General features: G+C 41.0%; 1 protein-coding gene across 25 annotated transcripts in view; it reads left to right on the forward strand.

The window, feature by feature from the left end:
• The window catches only part of MYT1L (myelin transcription factor 1 like), a 384,826-nt gene that overhangs the window by 92,629 nt on the left and 265,050 nt on the right, over window positions 1-27,147 (forward strand). For all 25 annotated transcript variants that reach the window (XM_074947738.1, XM_074947721.1, XM_074947742.1 and 22 more), the window contains exon 2: window positions 15,362-15,476. The gene's annotated coding sequence lies outside the window, so the exon portion shown is untranslated. The remainder of the gene's footprint in view (window positions 1-15,361; window positions 15,477-27,147) is intronic.

The following is a 27,147-nucleotide window of genomic DNA, read 5'->3' on the forward strand; positions in this document are numbered from 1 at the left end:
ATCCTGTTATAGTCTTGACCTTCACAACATCGTCTGGCAAAGAGTTCCACAGGTTGACTGTGCGTTGTGTGAAATAAATACTTCCTTTTGTTTGTTTTAAACCTGATGCCTATGAATTTCATTTGGTGACCCCTAGTCCTTGTGTTATGAGAAGGAGTAAATAACAATTCCCTATTTACTTTCTCCACACCAGTCAAGATTTTATAGACCTCTATTATAGCTCCCCTTAGTCATCTCTTTTCCAAGCTGAAAGGTCCCAGTCTTTTTAATTTCTCCTCATATGGAAGCTTTTCCATACCCTTAATCATTTTTGTTTCCATTCTCTGAACCTTTTCCAATTCTAATATATCTTTTTTGAGATGGGGTGACCAGATTTGCACGCAGTATTCAAGATGTGGGTATACCATGGATTTATATAGAAGCAATATATTTTCTGTCATATTAGCTATCCTTTTCCTAATGATGCCCAACATTCTGTTGGCTTTTTTGACTGCTGCACATGGGATGGATGTTTTCAGAGAACTATCCACAATGACTCCAAGATCTTTCTTGAATGGTAGCAGCTAATTTATATCCCATTGTTTTGTATGCATAGTTGGGATTATGTTTTCCAATGTGCATTACTTTGTAGTTATCAGAACAAAATTTCATCTGCCATTTTCTTGCCCAGTCACACAGTTTTGTGAGATACCTTTGGAACTCTTCGCAGTCTCTTTTGGACTATCTTGAGTAGTTTTGTATTGTCTGCAAATTTTGCCACCTTACTGTTGACCCCCTTTTCCCAGATCATTTATGAATATGTTGAATGGGACTGGTCCCAGTACAGACCCCTGGGCGACATCACTATTTACCTCTCTCCATTCTGAAAATTAACCATATATTCCTACCCTTTGTTTCCTATCTTTTAACCAGTTACTGATCCATGAGAGGACCTTCCCTCTTATCCCATGACTGCTTACTTTGCTTAAGAGCCTTTGGTGAGGGACCTTGTCAAAGGCTTTCTGAAAATCTAAGTCCACTATATCCACTATATCACACTTGTCCACATGCTTGTTGACCCCCCTCGAAGAATTCTAGTAGATTGGTGAGACATGACTGACGTTTACAATAACCATATTGACTCTTCCCCAACAAACTGTGTTCATCTATGCTGCCCCTGTCCCTTCCATGCAGCTGTCTGTGTCTCCTGTCTGGGGGCATGTGTGTCGCTTGAACACAAGAGCACGACCAGAGACCGCTGCCGGTGAGCCTGCTGCCCTCCCTAGTGGGCGGGGCTTGGGGCAGTACAGCTGTACCCAGAGGAGCACTGGCTCCTGGAAGTGGCGGCCCCATGTTCTGCTCCTTTCACCACTGCGGTTCCCGGGAGAGCCCTGAGGTTCTGTGAATATCTGCATCCACAGGTATAAATTTGTATCCATGCAGGGCTCTATCAGTTTGTTCCAAAACCTCCTCTACTGACACCTCAGTCTGGGACAGTTCCTCAGACTTGTCACCTGAAAAGAATGGCTCAGGTTTGGGAACCTTACATACTCAGCTTTGAAGACTGATGCAAAGAATTCATTTAGTTTCTCCGCAATGACCTTATCATCCTTGAGTGCTCCTTTAGCATCTCGATTGTCCAGTGGCCCCACTGGTTGTTTAGCAGGCGTCCTGGTTCTGCTGTACTTAAATTTTTTTTTTGTGTTACGTTTTGAGTCTTTGGCTAGCTGTTCTTCAGTTTCTTTTTTGGCCTTCCTAATTATATTTTGTACGTCATTTGCCATAGTTTATGCTCCTTTCTATTTTCCTCCATAGGATTTAACTTCCACTTTTAAAGGATGTCTTTTTGCCTTTGACTGCTTCTTTTACTTTGTTATTTAGCCACTGTGGTACTTTTTTTTGGTCCTCTTACTATGTTTTTTTTAATTTGGGGTATACATTTAAATTAAGTCTCTATTATTGTGTCTTTAAAAAGTTTCCATGCAGCTTGCAGGGATTTCACTTTTGGCACTGTACCTTTTAATTTCTGTTTTAACTAACTTCCTTATTTTTGTGTGGCCCCCCCTTTCTGAAATTAAATGGTATTGTGTTGGGTTGTTGTGGTATTTTCCCTGCAGAGGGATGTTAAATTTAATTATATATTATGGTCACGATTACCAAGCGATTCAGCTATATTCCCCTCTTGGACCAGATCTTGTGCTCCACTTTGGACTAAATCAAGAATTGCCTCTCTTCTTGCGGGTTCCAGGACTAGCTGCTCCAAGAAGCAGTCATTTAAGGTGTCAAAAAACTTTATCTCTGCATCCTGTCCATGTACCCAGTCAATATGGGGATAGTTGAAATCCCTTCCCCCCCCCCCCGCCATTTTAGTGAGTTTTTTTATTATTATAGCCTCTTGATTCTCCCTGTGCATTTCAGTCACTATCATCCTGGTCAGGTGGTCAGTAGTATATCCCTACTGGTATATTGTTATTATTCAAACATGGAATTACTATCCATAGAGATTCTATGGTACAGTTTGGTTCACTTAAAATTTTTAGTTCATTTTACTCTATGCTTTCTCTCACATATAATGCCACTTCCTCATCACTCTGACCTATTCTGCCCTTCTGATGTATTTTGTACCCTAGTATTACCATGTCCCATTGATTATCTCATTCCACCAAGTTTTTGTGATGCCTATTATATCAATATCCTCATTTAATACAAGGCACTCAAGCTCACCCATCTTAGTTTTGAGACTTCTAGTATTTGTGTATAATCACTTTAAAAATGCCACTTTTTAGCGGTCTTCCATTATGTGATGTAATTGAATGGGATTCTTCTTCAATTAACTATTTCTCATTAGATCCTACCCATATTTTATTATCTTCCATCATCTCCTCCTTACTAGAACATAGAGAATCTCCATTAATAGATCCTTCCCCAAGGGATGTCTCTGTCTGAACCACGTGCTGCTCCGCACCTGTCGCCTTTCCCCCAGCCCTTTTTTTAAAAACTGCTCTACAATCTTTTTAATTTTCAGTGCCAGCAATCTGGTTCCATTTTGGTTAAGGTGGAGTCCATCCTTCCTTTCCCAAAAGGTTCCCCTTTCCTAATAAATCTAAACCCCTCTTCCCTACACCATCATCTCACCCATGCATTAAGTCCCTGCAGTTCCGCCTGTCTAACTGGCCCTGTGTGTGGAACTGGAAGCATTTCAGAGAATGGTACCTTAGAGGTCCTGGACTTCAATCTCTTACCTAGCAGCCTAAATTTGGCCTCCAGGACCTTTCTCTCCTATCGTTCCCTATGTCATTGGTACCTACATGTACCATGACCACTGGCTCCTCCCTAGTACTACACATAAATCTGCCTTGATGTCTCAGAAGATCTGCAGCCTTTGCACCCAGCAGGCAAGTCACCATGCGGTTGTCTTGGTCACAGCAAACCCAGCTGTCTATGTTTCTAATGAACAAATACCCCATTACTATTACCTATCTCTTCCTAATAACGAGAATTCCCTACCCCAGAGAGCTATCCTCAGTGTGAGAGGATTCCATGACATCATCTGGAAGGAGAGTCCCAACTATGGAATTGTTTCCTCAGCTCCAGCTGGATGTTCTCCGTCCCTGAGACTTTCATCTTTCTCATCAGCATAGGAGGCTGTCAGACTTGGGATAGGACTGCTCAACCATGTCCCAGAAAGTCTCATCTGGGTACCTCTGTCTCCCTTAGCTCCTCCAGTTCAGCCACTCTGGTCTCCAAAGTACATGGTCTCTGAGGGCCAGGAACTCCTTGCACTGAATGCACACATATTCCACCCACCTATAAGGCAGGTAATTGTACATGCTGCGTTCAGTGCAATAAACTGGGTAGCCCCCACTCTGTTGCTGGAATCCTGCCTGCATTCTCTTTTTACTCCTGCAGCTCTTTCTTTTATTGTTGTTTTGTTTTTATCAAGGGGTGTTTATTGCCTTACATTTGAAGAATGATAATTAAATCTATCTAGACCCCTCTCCCCCATTCCTCTCTAAATTCCCTTGCAAGCTCCCTTGTTAGCTGCTCCTGCTCACTAGCTCCTCTGGTCAATTAGGAGTGGGCTTTTTTAAACCCGTGTTCTTCCTGAGTAGCTCCGCCCCCTGGTTAAGGGTTGATGGGTGCTAGACAGTAGAGGTAGATACCCAACTCTCATTGAATTTCAGTAGGAGGTAGGGGCCAGAATTGTAAGTATTTAGGTGCCCACAGATGCAGATAAATGCCCAGTGGGATTTTTGAAAACACACAGGTGCCTAACTCTTATTGAAATTAATGGACATTTGGCATTTAGGGGCATCCGAAAATCCCACTAGGCCAGTGGTCCCCAAACTTTTCACAGTAGCACCCCCTCCTTCATGCTGTCCGTGCCCCACCCCTGGAGTCAGGGCCAGGAGTGGGGCTGTGGCTCCAGGGCATGGCACAGAGAGAGGTAAGGGGGATGAGGCTGGGGCCACAGCTGGTGGCGGGTCTGTAGCCAGAAGTGGAGCTGCGGCCGAGGCGGAGGGCTGGACTAGTGTAGGGCCAGGGCCAGGAGTGGAGCCATGGCTGGGGGTGGGGCTGGGGCTGGGATCGGGGCCACTGTCAGGGACAAGGCCAGGGTTGGGAGCGGAGCCTCATCCAGGAGTTGGGGTCGCGGCAGAGCTGTGGGTGGAGTGGGGCTGGCCCGTGCCCTCTCCCCGGCCCTCCCAAGCATTCCTTCGTGCCCTTCTAGGTGGGCACCCCCCACAATTTCGGGACCACTGCACTAGGCAGCCATCTACCTTTGTAGGCACCTAAAAACTTTAAAAATCTGGTTTGAGGAGCCTAAGTACATTTTGTTTTTTTGGAAAAAAAATCACCCCCTTTGCTTTTAAAATGTAATTTTATAATAATGCTTTTGAATTCTCATTCTTTTGTCTTTCCTTGAAATATCTTGGGCCATTGTCAAGAGGTAACATAATTCAGTAATTTCCCAACTTTTGAATGTTTGACTTTGTATGAAGTTTTGCTGTAGGTAATACATATGTGAAGTATGTGATTCAGATCAGACCACCACATTACAATATGTAAAGCAACAAAATAATCATTTGACTATCAACATGATCACCTCATAACTTTTTGTTTTGATCTATGTCTTCCCATTTTGTTGATTTCAAATACTTTAATATCCTGCTGAAACATGGGCCACTTAATCTTCAACTTGCAGAAAGTGGTGAGATGGCTGCAAGAAATAAAATATATAGCAGATTCATCTGATGTATATCAACGCAATGGAGGGATCAGAATAAGGACTTTGGACTGTCACCATATTAGGTAAAATGTGTTTCCACCAGGTTGATACATAAAATTGATAGTAAAATGTTCGCTGACCTAAACGCTTTCTTACTTGCTGCTGATGTGGCCATTTGTCTTACATATCAAAAGCGCAGACCACTAGGCTGAGCACATATTCCTCCAGTCACATAGGACATGCACAGAATAAGTCAAGGCATGGGTGGAAATACCCAAAAGATCAGAATGGAATCCAGTGGTTAGTCTAATGTTCATGTTGCATACACAGCTGTTCCAAAAATCAGACCTTGCTGTAATAGTATGTTATGTATTATGTCGAAAATTATTGTTCTGGAAAGTGGTGAAAAGTAAGACTTCTTTTTTTCAATTTTTTTTTAAGCTACTCTGTAGCTGATCGTTGATATTTCCGTTGAATCACCACAGACTCTGCCTTTTGCTTACAAAATGTAAGGGGTATTTTTGGAACTTCTGTTTTAGTATTCAATTAGCTCATAAAGACGGGGACTAATCTAGCGCTAGGAGGACAATTGTGTAAGGGCATGTGGCTATACCTAATCTTGTCTGTGCGTGTCTTTCTGTCTAATATACACATACAGTTAAATATAAGACTGAGAATAATCCTAGGAAATACTCCATCACCTTAAGATAGAATGGGAGCCCTTGTGAGTGCTACAATGATATCAATAAAAGCAAATGTACTTTAAATTTTGGACTACACAGATTTTCTGTTATATTGGGAAATGTATTTATAGATACATTTCAGGTGTTTTGTCGCGTCCCCTCCTTCCCCACCCTGCCATCTAATATATATATAAAATGTCCCTGTTTTTCCCTGCCAATCATCTAATCATTTAGTCCCTGTTTTTTTTCTTGTGCGGCTAAACTGGCTTCCTCATTTTTGCAGTTCATCAATACAAAACTGATTTGAAGCTGAGCTGTATAATAATAAGCCTTTCAGCAGCCAGGCTTGACACTTGCCTTGTAATTAAGGCCTTGATGGTTGTGTTGATGGCAAATGAAAGAAAATGGCTTTGTTCTCAATTCCAGAGGCTTGATTGCTGGTTCTCGTTCTCACCTGAATTCGACCCATTCTGCATTGTGCACATGATTGCTGGAGTGTGAGTAATTGCCGCACTGGCAGATGACATTTTCATGAAGCACACTCTGTACTGCTCCAGAGGGAATTTACAGAATTTATAGCTGGGGAAGCTCATCAAACATGGATTTAGGAAATGCCTATGTGAAAAGTGGGAGCCTACAACCAAATATCAGAGCTTTTCTTTTGACATTTGCTTTTACATAAAGGACTGCAGCCTGCAACCTGTTTTACCTTATGGTAGCAATCTTTTCTGAACAAAATTTTGTGATTAAGAAGAGTTATTTAAGTTAATTAAGGCTAAATTTTTGTCATATGTTTTTTCTTGATTTTTCTGTTTCAACTGGGTATCAGCAAAATAAAGGAGGAAATTTGCTTCTCATTTCCTATAATGTCTTTTCAGATTTACTGTTTAAAGATCTACTGCTGTTTTCATGAAACCTAGTGATGCAGTGATGGCTTTGCTTTTTTTAACTAATTTATTTTCTCAGCCTTTCTGCAATGTTTCATTTTGTAGAATGTATCACGCATGTTATTTCTATTTAAAACAAAAAAGTAAAACTTTTTGAAAAAAACCCACGTTAAGACTTCTATAGTATAGAATTGAAATATATTTTAGAGATTATAATACAGAACTCCTTAAGGAAGCAGAACAGAAAATACTCAAATATCTTATCAAGTAGTACTGAGCTCTTAGCTCTCCATTGAAAGCGGTGTCAAAAGTTGTGGCAAATATGAATTTCATGTTAGGGATTTATATTGTATGTAATACATGTCATTTTATGTATAATCTTCCCCACCCCTTCTGCCTCTTCCTTCCCATCTGCTAGTCTTTCTATGTATCTCACATTCTTCACCTTGGTACCTGAGCCCCTGGTTCTCCTCATCACTCACTGGACACAATAGCCCTTGGAGAACTACCTGTAGACTGTTGTTTCTGCTTGTCCAACTGTTGTGAACGATGCAAATGCAACATTTACACAATCCTACTGATCTTTTTCAATCACAATCTATTTAAACTCTGTCTTCCACTTTGCACTTGAAGATCCATAGCCACTGTGACTCAGACATATTTTTATACAGCTGTCTGGCAAGCAAAAAGTCTCTGCACTTAGCTGCTAATATTCCCTGAAGCTTCTTAATCATGGAAAATAAGGAGCATTTCTTTCTTTGTATTTTGTATTATTGAGATATCCTGTGCTGTTGCATGATTAAATTTTTCTGTTGGGGTTATTGATTAGCAACTGGAAAATTTTAAGCAACAGCATCCTTTGGGCTTCTGGAATAAATATTATTTGCTTCAATGATAGTGCTGAATATTTTAAATTCAGACCAAAATCAGAGATCCTATTTAACATTGTTAAAATTTGTCTTGGGTGAGGGGCTGGCTTTGCTTCATTTCAGTCTTAGATCTGTATATCACTTCCAATAATCAGCAACCGGAAGAAAATCCATCTAAACTACTGACAGTGGTGCTAATTTATAGTCTGCAGGTACTCTGGCAGCAAAAGGAGAGACTTTAAAAGCATTTTACCTGAGTTTATGGGTGCCGTCCTGCTCCCAATCCAATCAAATGGGAATTTTGCCAATTGCTATTGACTTCAATGGGAGCAGTATGGAGGCTATTATAAGTATCTCTCGCTATTAGTCGTTCATCATAAAGATCCCATTTCACTTTGATTCAAGATTCTGACCACCATCGTTAAGACCCTTAATGCTTTGGGGCCTGGTTACATCATAGGCAACCTATTCTTTAAGGATTCTGAATCAGCTATGCTCTTCTGGGACAGTGCAATGTAAAACTCTCCAGAGCTGGAAATAAAGGGTGAGCTTGTTTGCTGTGCCTCTTAGAGCTTGTAGTTTGGGAAGTGGGGCCAAAATGTCTTTGTCATCTTTGTGCCCTCCTGATCCAAGGGTGGAGAGGGCCTCAGTGTAACTAAGCCCTGAGAGCCTGCGGAACTCATGGCAGCCTCACTGGGCTGCTGTGTGAGCTGTAGCACTACCCTGAAGGTTGCAGTAATGCAGACCTTCCCCCAGCATGCCCTGTGTGCCAGGCCTTGAGTGGGGGTTCTTGCAAGGCAGCCTTACTGCTGTCTACCATAGTCCTGAGCAAGAGGAATCCTCCCCCAGCTGGAACTGGGGCTTTTAAAACTCTTTAAGCAGTGTAAAGGGATGAAGATCTCACCAAATCAAGGGTTTCCATGTGTAGAACAACGCTGCTAAAGGAGATGAGATCCAGAACATTTTCAAAAAACCCTAACATAGACTATTTCTGCATTTAATTTAGTTGCATGTTGTTTGCCTGTTAGCACTGGGAACTTTAACATAGTGTATACTCATGTGAAATACTCTTGTACTATATTACATTTTCAAAGTGCATTTCCTCCCACATAATTAACTGTGTTATGGCAGTTTCTCTTGGTCAAGGACTGCAGTAACTTGTAACCAGAAAAAGGTGAGTGACAGCCATTGAGGTGGTGGGATAATATGCTAGGTATCTAGGGATCTCCACCACTAACATATCCCTTTTCTTCCCTCTGATGTTCTGGCAGCGGTAAAACACTGAGTGGATTTCAACAGGGTAGCCTATTGAAAACAAAACAAAACACTATTGTCCTATGAAACTGGATTGCACATTGCAAAATGGTTGATATTAACTTTCTCTGTGCACATATAAATATAAAAAAGCACCACTGATGTTTAGACCTTAACAACGTGAATCAAATATATCAGATGCATAACAGTGCACAGATAGCATGGTGGTGTGTGCTTTAAAAATATGGACAATAATAAGTCCTGTATTGGCCATATCAAATTCATGGGACTGAAAGATGTCATGGACTGTGAAATCTGATCTCCCCTGTGAAATGTGGCTGTTGTAAGGGAGATCAGATTTCAGAGAGTTATAGAATCATAGAATATCAGGGTTGGAAGGGACCTCAGGAGGTCATCTAGTCCAACCCCCTGCTCAAAGCAGGACCATTCCCCAATTTTTGCCCCAGATCCCTAAATGGCCCCCTCAAGGATTGAGCTCACAACCCTGGGTTTAGCAGGCCAATGCTCAAACCACTGAGCTACCCAGCTCTGAAGACAATGTCGCTCCCAGCAGCAGCACAGGAGTGAGGGTGGCATTGTATGGGGCGTCATCAATTTGGGGGAGGGTGGGCTGGCCTTACAGGTGGGCGACTAGTCAGGAGTTGCTGTGGTCACCCCCTCCACACCCAGCCAGCCCCAATGCCTCTTTAACTACCAAGCACTGGGTCTGGAAATGGGGAGGGGCTGAGATGAGGGTGCCCCAGCCAGGGACTCCTACTATGCACCAGGTTCCAGCTGCTAGTCCTGGATGGGCTGGAGTGGGACGGGACTTCCTCTTCTCCTGCACGGGCTGCTCCCGAGGCCAGATTAGAACCTTCCTGGCTGCAGGAAGCTCCACGGCTGCTGGCTGGGAGCCCAGCTCTGAATGCAGTGCTGCTGCCAGCAGCAGTGCAGAAATGAGGGTGGCATGGTGTGGTGTTGCCTCCCATTACCCTGTTTTGGGTCAGGACCCCTTCAGTTACAACACTGTGAAATTTCAGGTTTAAATATCTGAAACCGTAAAATTTATGGTTTTTAAAATCCTATGACCATGAAATTGACCAGAATGGACTGTGAGTTTGGTAGGGCCCTGGTAATAAATATTTGGTCTACTTACTTGGTCTATTATCTGTGGCAGAGTGTAAGTTTCTTGGAGCAGAAACCATGTTTTCTGTTATGTTAGTATTGTACTGAGGATAACACTGATACTTTGGAAAGTCTGTTGTTTTTGGTGGTATGCCATTCATTTCATGGTACTGTAGCTGAGCTGTTAATTTAGCTTTAAAAAGTACATGGCTGTTAAATAACTCATTATGGGAGTTCCAGTAGATCATCTATAAAATCTATCTGTAGTTATAAAGGTAATACTATGCCTTGGATCAACGTACAAGGGCACATGGAAGTAAGAAGGAGCCCTACATTTTTATCCAAGGACAGAATTTAGTTCCTAGCTTGTACAGCATACACAGAATATAAATTGCTATAACCAAAATCTGGTACCTTTTAGTGGCATCAGCAATCCATGCCCATTGGCCACATGCACTCTCAATAAAATACCTGAGCTAAAATTGTCAGTGTAGAACTATAAAATGATATATGTCCTAACACTCTGGTAAACAGTTTATGGGTGTGTTTTTGTGTGAATTTCTCTCAGTCTATCAGCATTTTCTGAAGATTCCATCATTGTACTATCTAGACTGACACAGAAGACAGCTGTATTTGTCCAGAAAGGAGAATCATTGGTATCTCCCTTTGAGTACACTTGCTTGTTTTCTTCTGCTTTGGCTCTTTGCGCAATGCTGCACTGAAGATGTGAATCTGAACCTCAGAATGATTTTTTTTTAACTTTTAAAACACTTCTAAAACCAAGAGCTTTTACCTTTAAAAGCATTTCTCCTGGCATAAAGAGCTGTGTCGCAGGATGTTAGATTTCAAGATCCATGGCAAAATTTTGTCCTGTTTTGTGTGAGTGGGATAGAATGCAGTGAACCTGTCTCTCCACTGCTCCCAGTGTACTCATGTGAGAGCAGAGCAGAATATGGACTTTGTGCTTCTTTGAATGCCAGGTGGGAGCCTACCTGGCAACTCTCCACAAGTACTGTGGTCAGCCCACTTCGGGATAATGCCAGACCCCTGATTGTCCTTCAGGCATGCTACCTTTGGCATTAGGTGCTAGTGGCAGGGTTTGCTGCTCATTTGGAGCAGCAGCAAGTAGTGCTTCAGAGCAATCCCCTGAGCCATGTTGCCAGGGTGCCTCAGGTTCAGAAAGGCAAGATTGTGCTCCTACTTTGAGAAATACATGCAACCTTCCCCAAAACTCCCTTCAGTGCCAGTTACATTGTTTCCTCATTAATTTTAAATCCTTGTTTGGCAGTGACTGATTCTTTGAACCATTAATCATACCTAAGCTAAGCGTGACATCAGGAAAACACGCCATTCAGAATGTGCAAGGATGCTGATGCACTGTCTGCCTTTAATGTTCACAGTCTCAGAGTTTCAGAGAGCACTAAATGTCAGCACTGGATGTCACATTTCTCAACATACAAGGGCATTCCATGTGTTAATTCCTCCCATTTCAGATTGCCCATTTTAATTGTCCTTTTTCTGTGTTGTGCTGTGTGAGGCTGAGGCCTAGATTTGCCTCAAAATAGGATTGGCAGTAGCACTTTTTATTGATGGTAAAATGTAGATAAGCTGCAATGTAAAGACTCACCAGCGTTTATACTCATCGACAGCTATAAGCGTATTGCTTTTGTGGGTGGGTAGGACCCAAGCGATTCAGTGAAAGTTACTGTTTCCTCTCAAAATAAACACTCTGTTTTGAAAATGGATTCAGACCATTACATTCTGACTGAACAATAAGGCAGCTGACTCCTTGTCACTTTTTATGTAAAGTATCCTTACGTTTGTTTCCAGAAGTGAAATCTCTGGGCTTGATCCTGTGTCTGCTGAACAGACTTGCAATCACTGATGCCAGCAAGAGTAGGATTGGCCACTGTGTTTTGATTCAGGCAGTGGCTGAGTAATCAAAGAGTTTGGATTTTGGTATCTGTTAATGTACATAAGCTGTCCTCTTCTAAAGTCTACTTGTAATCACAAATACCCTGTGCATATTAACATTAAACCTATTGGTTCTTTTTAATTACCTATCTTATTGGAAATGGTTACAATTATTTCACCTTTCCTCACAATAAATATTAAGCAAATAAAAATTACTACAATAAACAATCCAAGTGACCACTGTAGCCGAGTTACTTATCTACACTGAAAGGAGGCACACAACCCATCAAGTATAGCAGGGATCTACATGAGATCTGTGTGCTATTGAACATATTCCTGTTTATTGTTTTCCTTCCTTCCTTCCTTCTCTTGATGAGTAATGAGCACCTGCAGCTCCTATTGACTTCAGTGGGAATTGCAGCTCATCAGCATTAATCAGGATGTGGCCCTTTCTTGGGAGGTTTTCAAGGCACATTGAGCCCTGGGGCTTGTGCAACTACGAAAAAAAATCTCTTGCTTGTAACAATAGATAAAATCCAGGTGTTTTCACCATTCTTAGGTTATCACATCTCAGAGTCCAAGTCACTTGCCTTTTCTTAGGAGCTAGGCAGTACAGATGGTAACTGCACTATAGGACACATTCTACCCTTACTTTTACACGAGCAACCTCTGTTTCTGCCTCTGCAGAACTAATTTAAATTGTGTTTAGGTCACTGAAATGAGTGTTCAGTTCAGGATCAGAGAGCATTAAAAATGTACGTGCCAAGTTTTCAAAATTGCCCTGCACAATTGTCCACCTACACTTGTATGAGTATTCACCAAGCTGGTATCTAGGCGGGTACTCTAATAATTATTTCCGCATGCAAATACTTCATCTGCACACATAGTTAAGTAATTGCACATGCAAACATAGGCATTTAGAGATAAGGCTTAAAAATGTGTGGCCAAGTACACAAAAGTCAGTGTTATGAGCTCCTTAGCTTCATGAGAACTAAATTTAACTGTGGTTTGATTTTCAAAGATGTTAGTGCCTGAAGCTCCCAGTGACTTCAGCAGCAGTCATGAGAGCTTAGTGCCTTTGAAAATTAGGCCAAATTTTTAAGAAAAAGGGGAAAAAAGAGGTTTTGTTTTTAAAAGCAAGCAGTGAATTCTGTTTTATTGATCAGGTGAATAATTATATTTATAATGGAAAGAAAAACCCTTTTTTGGATCAGTTTTTGCTTATGAGGGAGACAGAGTGAAAGAGAGAAAGTGAATACTCATATGTTAAATTTTGCTGCAGAAGTCAAAGTTTAGCTGTCTGCTTTCTGCTTGACTTGTCAGTAGTAATGAATAATGGATGGCATAGGGGGGTTGCCTTTACACTGCTATGGTTACAGTCGCTAGCCTTGGTGCTGAAGTAGAAGCTCAACAAAAAGGGAAATTAATTCACAGCATAAACTCTGTAATGCCTGATCAAAAATTGGAAATGACAAATATGCATTTCCTATATAAACAAAAATAGAAAAGCAGACAATACCAGCCAGTTCACTGAGTTTCAATACTGCATTTATTGTATAAATATAATTTTTACCGTGAGTTGAGTATATAATTGGAGTCATATGGCATGGTATTGTCATTCTCAGCATTGCACTACATCAGTAAAAAAAAAAAAAAAAAAATAGCCATATTAGGCTGAATCCTCTGCCTTTACTTAGAGAAGACTCTCACTAAGGTCAATGTGTAAAGGCTGAGTCAGGTCATCATCAAGGCATTGTTATGTGTAAGAGATTTTAAACCTCTTTTTTCATAATGCAGTAAACAAAAATGTTGTAATTAATAGTATTTTTTAACAAAATATAGCTAAATTCTAGGGTTAATTTTTTACCCCAAAATGATGTTTTTAAAATATCCTGCGAGTCAAGACTTTAGGGAGCTCATAAATAGTCCTTGCTCTCATGAGTAATGCCGAATATTCAATTGAGCTACTTATCTGACTGATTGTTTGTGGGATCAGGCCTTTAAAATGTAATTGCACTTATGAAGTAAATGCTGACACTTTTGTGAATAGGCCTTTCCCCTGAGTGAAATGGCAGAACCTTTCCATTTATATTAATTCATCATTTTTAAAGCACTATGAGTCTTCTGTTTGTTGTTATTTTTGCATTCCCCCCCCACACCAACAGGGAAATACCAAAGCTTGTTTTTACTATATTTTATATGCAAACTGTTTTGTTTATGAAAGAGTATTTTATCTTAGTTTAAGTCCCAGCTTCTAAGTGCTTCGAATGTTACCTTGACTGAGAAGGAATATATAAGAAGTCTAGTACAGTATCTTTTAGAGGATTTATGGTAATGCTGCTGAATTTAGCTGATCATAAACAGCATGGTGAGCCCCTTAGGGTCTCTTCATTTTCCTGACACACTCCACTGCTGCCCCATTAACACTTCGTCTGTTATTGCCATATACTCAATTTAATGAGTATCTTTGAATTTGGAGCCGACACAAGAAACAATAGCTGAAACAACTGAATCACCTACTGTAGCTTTCAATGCTGTTTCTAATTCCTTCTTCTAGCTTTTGTTTTTTTTAAGCAAAATGAGTAAGTTTTTAATCTTCAGCAATATTTCATTATATCATGAGTTTTTCTTTAATTACAGGAGACAGTAATGCCAAACAATGAGTAATAGCTTCAAACATGACACTGTATCTGCATTATAGGTGAACACATACTGAACATATGCTAGAGAAGGCATTTTCTTACCTTAAAATTAGTCCTATTCACACTAAATCTTTAATGTGAAAAAAGATTACTAGAGTTTTATATTGTCAAAACAGAATATTATAATAATACTTTAATAATAATAATACTATAATAAGAAAACTTTAAGAACAACAGAGTTTGATTCTGATTTCTGGTACCAGTGTGAATCCAAGTAACTTGTGTAAAAGGTAGAATCTGGCTTATAATGTTATTATTAGATTTGATTTATAAAACGGAATTTATCACACTGTTCTAAGCACAACACATGTGAAATTAACAGTAAAATAAACAATTAACACTTTGTCAGATAAAGGACTTTCCAAGATTTAAAGCCTGAAATGTAGTATGGGATTTAAATCCAACATTTAAATTTTGTACTGGTTACTAACTGATCAGCTAAAGCAGTAAAATATTACGAAAGTTACCTTTATATCCTTAATTTTACTGGATGGTCATTACGGGGCACAATAAAAGGCTTGAATAATTGAATAAATATTTAGACCATTTTTATTCCAGTAAATTGTCTGCAGAAATCAGTAATCTATATTAAAAATGTATTCTAATGTGTATTTATTATAAACATTAGTTTAAAAGATAAAAAACACAAGAGAGTATCTGGTTGTTTTTTTTTTTTTAAAGCTTGCTGCCTTTTAGCTGAGTTTTCTTTTTTTTCTTTTAGAAAATGAATCTGGAGGAAAATTGGTGAATCCAATCCAGTGGACCTACAAGCACCCTGACGGGCTCAGAGAGCAAAGTCTGGACCAAAGAGCAATTACCCCACCAAACGATTTCAGGTACAATTGACCTAAATATACCACTCTCTTGAGATTAGTGACAAGAGTTCATTTCCTATAGTGCTTTTCCCATTTGCTACTCCCGGTAACCACCGTGATCTTATCTGCCTAGTGCTTCATGACTTCAGGGATGCAGTTAAGAGTTCTGTTGTGCATTCTCTTTAAACAGACAATTCATGCTAAAAAGACCCATTTGCAGTTAAATTAGGTGATGCATATATTGTTCTTGCTGCTGAAGTTATATAGAGCAGGAAGGAGTGCCTGAATCCTTGCGGACCTGACTGCGATAGAATTCTTTGATCTGTCAAATTAAAAAAGTGGTGCTAGTTATCCTAAAACAGATACAGATTTAAAAAAAAATAGAACTGAGGATTCAACTTGCAGCAGTGAATGGTTTGTAGTGTTTGCTAATTGTGTTCTTTTTATATTTATCAAAAGCGACCTTCTTTAATGTCATTTCATTTAGAGCCTTCACACAGTCCATGCAGTTTTCCCATGGAAGCAAAAAGTCAATCCACTCTTCTAGCTTAGTTTATGAATGTACATGGATGCAACTGAACTGAAGTTAGACCCTGGTAATGTTACAGTATATTGCAATATTGGCACTTGAGGAGTCAATTTTTAAAAACAGTAACTCTGGACTTGTGCAAGATGCCAAATAAATCATCATTCCCCTGATATGGAATATTGAGAAACATTTGACAATCCCTTTGGAGTTCATTGGGGAAAAAGAAAGTCCTAATTATTTTGTCTACAACCTACCCCATTTGTCTTTGTTATTAGTGAAATCCCTAGAGTATATGGAAATTTGAGAGGTTAGTGTCAAGTTCCATGCACTTCAGTTTTTTGAGAGCTGTCTGTTTACAAAATTTTATAATAGGTCACAATTGTTCTAATTATTTTCTTGTATATTGGTTATGTTTTCCCAAGAGAACACCACAATACTCTTATGGTTTGTATGGAGAAAATACTCTGTTAATAGTGCTTTTCCCAGAGCTGTAAAAGGACCTCCTCCCCCTGGTGTGTGTTAGAGGACTCGCAGTTCACTTGGAAACAAGTGTAAAGTTTATGCTTATAAATTCAGTTGGTTTTGTCTGATGCCAATGGGCAACCCTTGTGAACATAGGGAAATAGTGCTCTAACAATTGGGCTGAAAGTTATGAGGGGGGTAACCACCTCCTCCTCCAATCTTTTTGTGAGGGTTTAGACTTGGTCTGAGCACACCTACTGGATTGGGCCCCAAAGGGAAGACAGGCGCCGGGAACACCTACTTCATGAATCCCACTGGGGCTGAGGTATGCACGAGGTGTTAAGCTATTAAGCAAAATTAGGACAGAGGTGTCTGGGCATGTAGCCGACAGCTGAAATTTAGAAAGCTAGGGACTTTAGGCACCTCCAGGGTTAGGTGGCAGCTGAGTGGACTTAGGTACTTAAAGTGGCAGTTAAGTGCCTACATCCCTCTTGTGAATCCCACTCTGAGAGACTTACCCAAGGTGAATGGCAGGTGAATGACTTACCCAAGGTGAATATAGTAAGTGAATGGCAGAACTAGGGATAGAATCCACGTTTCCCAACCTACATTGTGGTACCTTACCCACTAGAACAAACTTAAACAGGGTTTATGTTTACAGGAAGGTCCTATTAATTAGATTAATGTTTTTGAATAAATAAGCAAAGTAGCTGCCCCTCTGTACTGTGCTCTAGCTAGGCTTCAGTTGAAGTATGATTAGCTTTGTATACCACATTTTAAAAAGATACATGGCTGCAATGGAGGGAGTTTAGAGGAAGGCAACCAACTACCAATAAATAAATAAAGTTTGGAATATAAAAACTTTAGGGAAAGGTTAGGAGAACTGGATTATTTCAGTCTAGAGAAAAGACAAATGAAATCAAAATAGATCATTATTTCTATTAATCAGTGAGGAAAGAACAAACGGTAATGGGATTAAGTTACAGCAAGGAAAATTTAGATTAAATATTGGGGAAAATGTACCTGGTAAATTCTCCTGCCATCTATACTGGTGTACTGGGGATACACAGCATATCAGAAGGGAAAATTTAGCCTTTAGAATGTAACCATAAGAAGAGTCAGGCAGTGGAACAGGCTGCCAAAGAGTGACTAAACTAGTCCAGGCATAACTAAACACCCACTTAGTAAGGATGGGTGAGGGCAGAAGTGCTCTGTAGATTGCAAGTGGTCTGTGTTGTCCTTCCTGGTGGTCTCCTGAATTAAACATTCTGAGAACCAAGCAATGGGAGACTCTGCATTGGAAAGTTTGGTGGGTTCATGAGGGGATCTCTCTGTTTCAAAGTGATCCACAGAATAAAAGATCTAGAAAACCACTGGTTTAAGGAACGAAGGACTTAATCCTGCCATAACACCAAGAAGACCTGAGGCAGAGCTCTGTGTGGATTGCAAGCTTCTCTCTCTCTCACCAGCAGGAGTTGGTACAATAAAAGACATTACCTCACCCACCTTGTCTCTATAACTCTAAGGGACAGACTAGATGACTCACAAGCAGTTGCCTCTGGCTCAAATTAGGTTGTATCGAAATATTTACATGTTTTTTTTCCCCAGAGTGTCCCAAACTTGCTTTCTGCATTTTACAAATGGAGCAGGTTCAGCTTGTCTCTTATTGACTCTGTTATAATTCTACAAGGGCCCAACCTTGCAAAGAACCCCACGAAAATATCAATTATTATATTTTTGCCTGAGTAAGTAGCACTGCAGCATGACCTGATCTCTGCAGTGCTATGTCAGACATACATTTTTTCGTAAAAATTGTTTTTAAGTTAAAAATATTTATGAAGCTTGAATACAAACAATGGATACATAAATACACAAATGAACAATAGGCTAGAATGGGAAAATAAATCAATTTAAAATTTAGGAATCAGCTCCTGCAAACTGTTCTCACACAAGTACTTCTTATAAATGTAGCAGCCCCTTTGAGGAATGCTCACTAAATAACGGAGACCTTATTTTGAAGCTTATATTAGGGCCCATCTTGCAAGATGCTAGGTACCTCCTGAAAGGTGCTAATGTCTATATATCCTTTGAGCACAGGAGGTGCTCAGCTCCTTATGGAATTAGGTTCTTTAGAAAGTAAAGTCATGAGGGCAGGAACTGTGGGCCAGCTACATCCCCCCTCCCTTCCCACCCCAGCTACATCCTCTCTGTACTGCCACAGTGCTACAAAGTGGCTGTTAAGCTACCCTAAATGGGCTGCTGAGGATTTCCTGGAGTGGGAGAATCCCTAGCTGGTTTAGTTAGCTCTGTGCCACTCCCAGCTAGTTCCCAGTGTCCTAGGAAATAAGGGGAAGTCAGTAAGGTGTACCAGGAGTCAGGAGACTAGTCTCCTACTTAAATGACCTGGGTTTAAGTCCCTGTTATGCCACATACTACTTGTGAGACCATAGGCAAGTCACTTAGCCTTTCTGTTTCTCAGTTCCCCATTTATAAAATGGGGACAAAAGTGTTTCCCTATTGTGTTGTAAATGTGTATATATGCATTAAGTTATGAAGCATTCAGATATTATGGGGGCAGAGGGCTGAACTGATCCCTAGCTGCCCTGATGATTGGATGGAACACAAAAGTTTAGCCAGCTGCCTTTGCCCCACCTCTCTAGGGAAATGTACCAAACAAAACTCGGACAGACTCAAGGATCACCGCTTTTGACCATATTTTTATCTGTGAGGCCCCTAATTCATGGAGTGCTATATAAATAAATTAATTAATAAAAAATCAAAATGGCAAGAGACCATCAATATCATACAGGCTCTTTCAGTCAACTAATTATAAATAGATACTGCCATTGGTACTTGACTATACATAATTGTGTACATTCTCACTTTGTGGATTCCGTTCTCCTCACTTTGAAGTCAATGGGAATATAGTCAGTTTTCAGTAACTTCAGATATTCCATTCATAATCCAGTCATCATCATTCTTCACTTCCCTCCTCAGCAGGGAGGAATGGTGTATATGCCTCAATCACACCATGCATGTATATGGATAATGATAGAAAAGTATGGCAGCAGAAATCAAAATATTGCATTGAGTTAGGTTAGCCAGATTCTTGCAAATATACTGTCACCATGACAGGTTCACATTAGCTGTTGGCAGTATGAGATAAGTCTTCTTAATATGACCTTCTAAAAAAAGTGAGAGTTTAGTAATCAAAACATCACACATTTCTAAATTTAGTATTTATATATAACCACTGTAAATTTTAGTAGAGGAAATCATGATATAAAAATTGTATTTTTCTCTCACTAAATTTCATTGGTTGCAAAAATGAGACACCAGGCTCTTTAAATTATAGTTCATAGACACCATCTCTGCTCCCATGGACAGGCATAGCTGTTTAGATCACATGAGCCAGTCAACTGTGATTGATCACAGGCTGCTGCTGCTGTTAGCAGGCTAAGGAGAGCAGTTATGTTGAAGCTAAAAATGTCAGGGAAGGGTCATATATACCAATAAGAATTAGAAAAGAAAATATTTCTAGTGTTTTCAAGGATATATAGCTCAGCCTGCTAGAAAATGTAATCTTTAAATCATCCTGAAAATTGTGTAGGATATAAAATTAAATTAAACCCAATATCAAAGGGTATATTGCCTCACTGCATCTGGAGATATGTGTAAATTCCCACATATCAAGTTGAGAGCACAGCCCAAGAATATATTTTTAAGAACGCTGATGATGATAGTGCTGATAATTTACACACAACATACTTAGCATATTTTTCAGTGTTTTTTTTATTTTAAAAAGAAGAGATTAAAATGATTTAGGTTAGCCAGATCCATACAGTGTCATAATCTCTGTCCAACTAGCTCTTGCAGCGTGATTAGACAGCATGCATGACACTGTCCTCAAAGGACTCTTCTATTTTTATGAACATATGATTTCTATCATATTTATTTTTCAGTGAACAAAAAAGTGCACATTTTAATTGAACTTCAGGTGAACCACCTCATGCTGTATTACTGCTGCACCCAATACACTTATTGCAGTCACAGCAAATACAACAGGCTTGTTCTAAAACGTAACAAAGTCAAAGGAAAGACTCCCAATGATTCAATGGGCTTTATCAAGGTGTTCAAGGAATGCAGGATCAGGTCCATAATATATTGCTGACACACTATAAAATTCATGTTAGTAGAGTACCTATGAAAAGGCGTCTTGCATCGAGCCAAAATACAATCAGAAATACATTGCAGCTCTTTTAGATGAATCCCAGAGGGAGGAATAAGCTTGTTTTAAAAAAACAAACAAACAAACAAACAACTTGACGCCCTACAAGGAGCTAAAGACACCGGGAATTTATATTTTCAGTGAACCAAAAATAGAATAAGGAATTGACCTTACAACAGATCTATTAAAAACCTAGTGGGGGATGGAATCTTCTTGCAGATCCTCACATTTAGCTGGCACTGGCAGCAAGTTCAATGGCCCTTGCTCTGTCCAAATGAAAGTGTGTTATCCAAATTGGCAAAGTCTCCTCAATCAGTACCCAACAAAGACATAGAATTGTTTAACAATTCAGGCCTAAAACTTCCTTCCACTTTCACAAGCAGAGGAGATTGGGATGAAGTAGAATTTTGGAAGAAGGTGCAAAGGAGGGAGCTGGGGCTCTGCAGTATCCACATCGGTCCCTGGGATTCCATGAGGAAGTGCTCCACTGTGGTTTGGGGACAGGGACTGAACAAGAGGGGCTGGAGTTTATGCCCAGCATCTCTGAGAAGCACTGTCCCCAGATGACCCCATATGAATTTCCATGCAGGAGTTAAATGTTGCTTGAAATAGCATTAAGTCCTGCTGTGGCCCCTCTTGTGGCTGCTAATGAGCAGCCCATTGGAATGCAGCTAGTGGCAGCATGGCTCTAGGAGCCCAGAATGTGGGACAACTCTTACTTTTCAGGGACGCTTTTCCTGAGGAGCTCCTGGATCTACCATACTGGGAGGCCTAACGCTCTCCCCCCGCCCCACCCCGTCCATGCCATAGTCCCAGAATCCACTGACTTTTAACTAATCACATTACCAGCTTTTAAGTACAATATCTCACATGGTCTGCATGTGCCTCCTAAACAATTTCACTAACGTAGCTTTTTGGTTTCCTTTCTCAGTCCCAAATCCCTGCAAGTAACTACAGAAATAAAGAAAACGAGAATTAATTTACACTAGTAGAATAATATAAAATTGGTTTGCCTTCATCATTATTATTCACATCGGAGTTTTACTCAGACACCAGAAGGACAGTGCTGTGCCAAGTGTGAACAAACGGGTCTCATAAACCAGATATCTGTTTAGCTTCTTTGCTGTGGTCCTTTGTTTCACTTATCTACCAACTGATACAATGGGTGACCAGGAGAAGAAGAAGGTTTGTTTACTTGCTAAATTAAATCTAAAACTAACAAGTGAAGGCCTGTATAAAATACTTGAAGATAGAATTAGTTTTTTACACATACAGGAGAAAAAAAAAAGGTTTGCGAAACCCCAGAACTCCACAAACCAACCAGCCTTTGTCAGTTTCCTACTTGGGACTCTGGGTAGCACAGGAATGACAGCCTGGAGTAAGCAGGTTGGCAGTGAGGCTAGAAAGTGCCAAAACATGCTGTTTCATGACCCACTGTAAAGATGCCAAAAATAATCTCAAACATACTTTATTAAACAAATGCAGAAAACCAGAATTTGTAAATATGGGAGGCAGCATTGTCTCAGGTGAGCAGGAAACTTAAAGCCAGGCCACCTGGGTTCTAATCTCTGCTATGCCACAAAATTGTTGTGTTGATGTGGACAAATTGCTTTGGCCAAGATCCATATTTAGGCATCTGAATAAATGGCCTGATTTCCACAAGTACCTACCACTCACAACTCCCATTGATTCCACTTATTTAAATGAGGATTTAGGTACCTAACATTAGACACCCTAGTTGCTTGCAGATGCTGGGCTTAATTTCTCTGTGCCTCACTTTCCTGATCAGGCAAATAATAAGTATAATACTTATCCACTTTTTTTATAGTGCTTTGAAATCATTGTATGAAAAGTGCTATTTAAGTTCAAAGTAGCTAATTTTATCCTACTGTTAAGGGTAAAGGCAAATTCACAGTGCTGGAGCATGTTTGTTTCTTTAGTCTGAAAGCAATTTGCTATAGATACAGTGTGATTCAGATGTCTGTGTAAAGCAATTGTATTTGGCTTTAAAGATAGTGATACTGGAAGTGTGCTCAGTGAACTAGAACTTCCAAAATGCACTGCAAAATTATCAGGATCACTGGGGCACGATTGCTACTGTGTGTTTAGTCTGTAAAATACGATTAGTGAAATAAAATATGTGGCTGAAACGGAAATGTAAAGGCACCAGGAATGGGAATAAGAAAACAGGTATGAAGTTTTATTCCGAGTTAAGTCTATTATTTAAATTTGAAATTCCTTTGACACGGTGGCTCTTTTGCATGTCTTCTATTGAGTGTGTTATTGTTTGAGATAGTTAAAAGTTGCTAAGAAGTAAGGGGCTGCAAATATGACAGAGGAGTGATGAAATCCAAAGAAGATCTGCAGAAATCCAAAGAAAAGCCAGTGTGAAAAAAAAAAAAAATTAGGGTGAAAACATATTGCTATGGCAACCAGTATTTTTTGCTTAAAAGTGAATATGAAAACAAAGCCGATGTATCCCCAGTTTAAAAGGCAACATACAGTACATGATGCAAACAGATGAGACAACAATTTAACCTTCTGGAGTCTGTGGACATCTGTATACAGTATGTGCTCCCATGCAGCCTCTCAACTGGCTCTGTGGAAAATGTCAGTGTTCTTTACATGAATAAGAGATGGAAAAGCCTTGTAATATTAGGTCACTCTGCCCATCCCTCCATGAGCAAGATACATACTTTGCTGCCCTTATGCACATTTTTATATGCGGTGTTGTTGTAGCCATGTAGGTCCCAGAATATTAGAGAGGCAAGGTGGGTGAGGTAATATATTTTATTGGACCAACTTTTATTGATGAGAAAAATGAGGTTTTGAGCTTTCACAGAGACGTGACACTTTGTGTTATTTTTCCAGACCTGAAAAAGAGCTCTGTGTAAGCTTGAAAGCTTGTCTCTCTCACCAACAGACATTGGTCCAATCAAAGATATTACCTCACCCACCTTGACTCTTTTATGCACATTTGTCCATTTAAACTAAAATTGAAAAACAATCTTTTACAATTTATATTTACCTCAAACATGACTAAACAACAAAGTTAAAAGCGCAGTTAAACGCAATTTAAAAACTGGAAGTTAAATTCTACTGAGGAAAATAGAAAGGAGCATAAACTCTGGCAAGTCAAGTGTAAAAGTATAATTAGGCAGGCCAAAAAAGAATTGGAAGAGCAAATAGCCAGACTTAAAAAAACTAACAGCAAAAAAAATTTTCAAGTACAGCTGAAGCAGGAAGCCTACCAAACAATCAGTGAGGCCACTGGACAATAGAGGTACTAAAGAAGCACTCAAGCAAGATAAGGCCATTGCGGAGAAGCTAAATTAATTATTTGAATCAGTGTTCACTGCAGAGAATGTGAGGGATATTCCCACACCTGAGCCATTCTTTTAAGATGACAAAATCTGAGGAAATGTCTCTGATGGAGGTGTCTGTAGAGGAGGTTTTGGAACAAACTGATAAATTAAACAGAATAAGTCACCAGGACCAGATGTTACTCACCCAAGAATTCTGAAGGAACTCAAATATCAAATTGCAGAACTAATAAGTGTGGTATGTAACCTATTATTTAAATCAGCTTCTGTATCAGATGACTGGAGGATAACTAATGTGACACCAGTTTTTAAAAAAAGCTCCAGGGGTGATCCCTGCAATTACAGGCTGGTAAGCCTGACTTCAGTACCAGACAAAGTGGCTGAAACTATAGTAAAGAACAGAATTATCAGACACATAGATGAACATGATTTGTTGGGGAAGAGTCAACATGTTTTTTGTAAAGGGAAATCAGGCCTTACCAATAGATTAGAATTCTTTGAGGGGGTCAACAAACATATGGACAAGGATGGTCCAGTAGACATAGTGTACTTGGACTTTCAGAAAGCCTTTGATAAGGTCCCTCACCAAAGGGTATGTCTACACTACGGAATAAGGTCGAATTTATAGAAGTCGGTTTTTTAGAAATCGGTTTTATATATTCGAGTGTGTGTGTCCCCACAGAAGTGCATTAAGTGCATTAACTCGGCGGAGTGCTTCCACAGTACCGAGGCTAGAGTCGACTTCTGGAGCGTTGCACTGTGGGTAGCTATCCCACAGTTCCCGCAGTCTCCGCTGCCCATTGGAATTCTGGGTTGAGATCCCAATGCCTGATGGGGCTGAAACATTGTCGCGGGTGGTTCTGGGTACATATCGTCAGTCCCCCCCTTCCCTCCCTCCCTCCGTGAAAGCAAGGGCAGACAATTGTTTCGCGCCTTTTTTCCTGAGTTACCTGTGCGGACGCCATACCACCGCAAGCATGGAGCCCGCTCAGGTAACCGTCACCGTATGTCTCCTGGGTGCTGGCAGATGTGGCACGGCATTGCTACACAGTAGCAGCAACCCATTGCCTTGTGGCAGCAGACGGTACAATACGACTGGTAGCCGTCCTCGTCATGTCCGAGGTACTCCTGGTCGCCTGTGTGATCAGGAGCGCCTGGGCAGACATGGGCGCAGGGACTAAATTTTTAGTGACTTGACCAGGTCATTTTTTTTAGTCCGGCAGTCAGTCCTATTGAACTGTCTTATGGTGAGCAGGCAGGCAATATGTCCTTCTGCACCGTCTGCTGCCAGCCAAAGATGTAAAAGATAGATGGAGTGGATCAAAACAAGAAATAGACCAGATTTGTTTGTACTCATTTGCCTCCTCCCCTGTCTAGGGGAATCATTCCTCTAGGTCACACTGCAGTCACTCACAGAGAAGGTGCAGCGAGGTAGATCTAGCCATGTATCAATCAGAGGCCAGGCTAACCTCCTTGTTCCAATAAGAACAATAACTTAGGTGCACCATTTCTTATTGGAACCCTCCGTGAAGTCAACCCTGTAAGCCGTGTCCTCAGTCGCCCCTCCCTGCATCAGAGCAATGGCAAACAATCGTGCATCTGAGTTGAGAGTGCTGTCCAGAGCAGTCACAATGGAGCACTCTGATTGGGCTAAAACATTGTCGCGGGTGGTTCTGGGTACATATTGTCCGGCCCCCGTTCCCTCCCTCCCTCCGTGAAGGCAAGGGCAGACAATTGTTTCGCGCCTTTTTTCCTGAGTTACCTGTGCGGACGCCATACCACCGCAAGCATGGAGCCTGCTCAGGTAACCGTCACCATATGTCTCCTGGGTGCTGGCAGACGCGGTACGGCATTGCTACACAGTAGCAGCAACCCATTGCCTTCTGGCAGCAGACGGTACAGTACGACTGGTAGCCGTCCTCGTCATGTCCGAGGTGTTCCTGGTCGCCTGTGTGAGGTCGATCAGGAGCGCCTGGGCAGACATGGGCGCAGGGACTAAATTTTTAGTGACTTGACCAGGTCATTTTTTTTAGTCCGGCAGTCAGTCCTATTGAACCGTCTTATGGTGAGCAGGCAGGCAATATGGATTGCTAGCAGTCCTATTGCACCGTCTTCTGCTGAGCAGCCATGAGATGTGGATGGCATGCAGTCCTTCTGCACCGTCTGCTGCTAGCCAAAGATGTAAAAGATAGATGGAGTGGATCAAAACAAGAAATAGACCAGATTTGTTTTGTACTCATTTGCCTTCTCCCCTGTCTAGGGGACTCATTCCTCTAGGTCACACTGCAGTCACGCACAGAGAAGGTGCAGCAAGGTAGATCTAGCCATGTATCAATCAGAGGCCAGGCTAACCTTCTTGTTCCAATAAGAACAATAACTTAGGTGCACCATTTCTTATTGGAACCCTCCGTGAACTCTACCCTTGTAAGCCGTGTCCTCAGTCGCCCCTCCCTGCGTCAGAGCAACGGCAAACAATCGTGCATCTGAGTTGAGAGTGCTGTCCAGAGCAGCCCAATGGAGCACTCTGATTGGGCTAAAACATTGTCGCGGGTGGTTCTGGGTACATATTGTCCGGCCCCCGTTCCCTCCCTCCCTCCGTGAAGGCAAGGGCAGACAATTGTTTCGCGCCTTTTTTCCTGAGTTACCTGTGCGGACGCCATACCACCGCAAGCATGGAGCCCGCTCAGGTAACCGTCACCGTATGTCTCCTGGGTGCTGGCAGACGCGGTACGGCATTGCTACACAGTAGCAGCAACCCATTGCCTTCTGGCAGCAGACGGTGCAGTATGACTGGTAGCCGTCCTCGTCATGTCCGAGGTGCTCCTGGCCACGTCGGCTGGGAGCGCCTGGGCAGACATGGGCGCAGGGACTAAATTTTTGGTGACTTGACCAGGTCATTCTCTTTAGTCCTGCAGTCAGTCGTATTGAACCGTCTAATGGTGAGCAGGCAGGCAATACGGATTGCTAGCAGTCGTATTGTACCATCTTCTGCCGGGCAGGCAAGAGATGATGATGGCTAGCAATCGTATTGTACCATCTTCTGCCGGGCAGGCAAGAGATGACGATGGCTAGCAATCGTATTGTACCATCTTCTGCCGGGCAGGCAAGAGATGACGATGGCTAGCAATCGTACTGTGCCATCTTCTGCCA

This window comes from Natator depressus, chromosome 3 (genome assembly GCF_965152275.1).
Source record: "Natator depressus isolate rNatDep1 chromosome 3, rNatDep2.hap1, whole genome shotgun sequence".
In the NCBI taxonomy this organism is placed as follows: Eukaryota; Metazoa; Chordata; order Testudines; family Cheloniidae; genus Natator; species Natator depressus.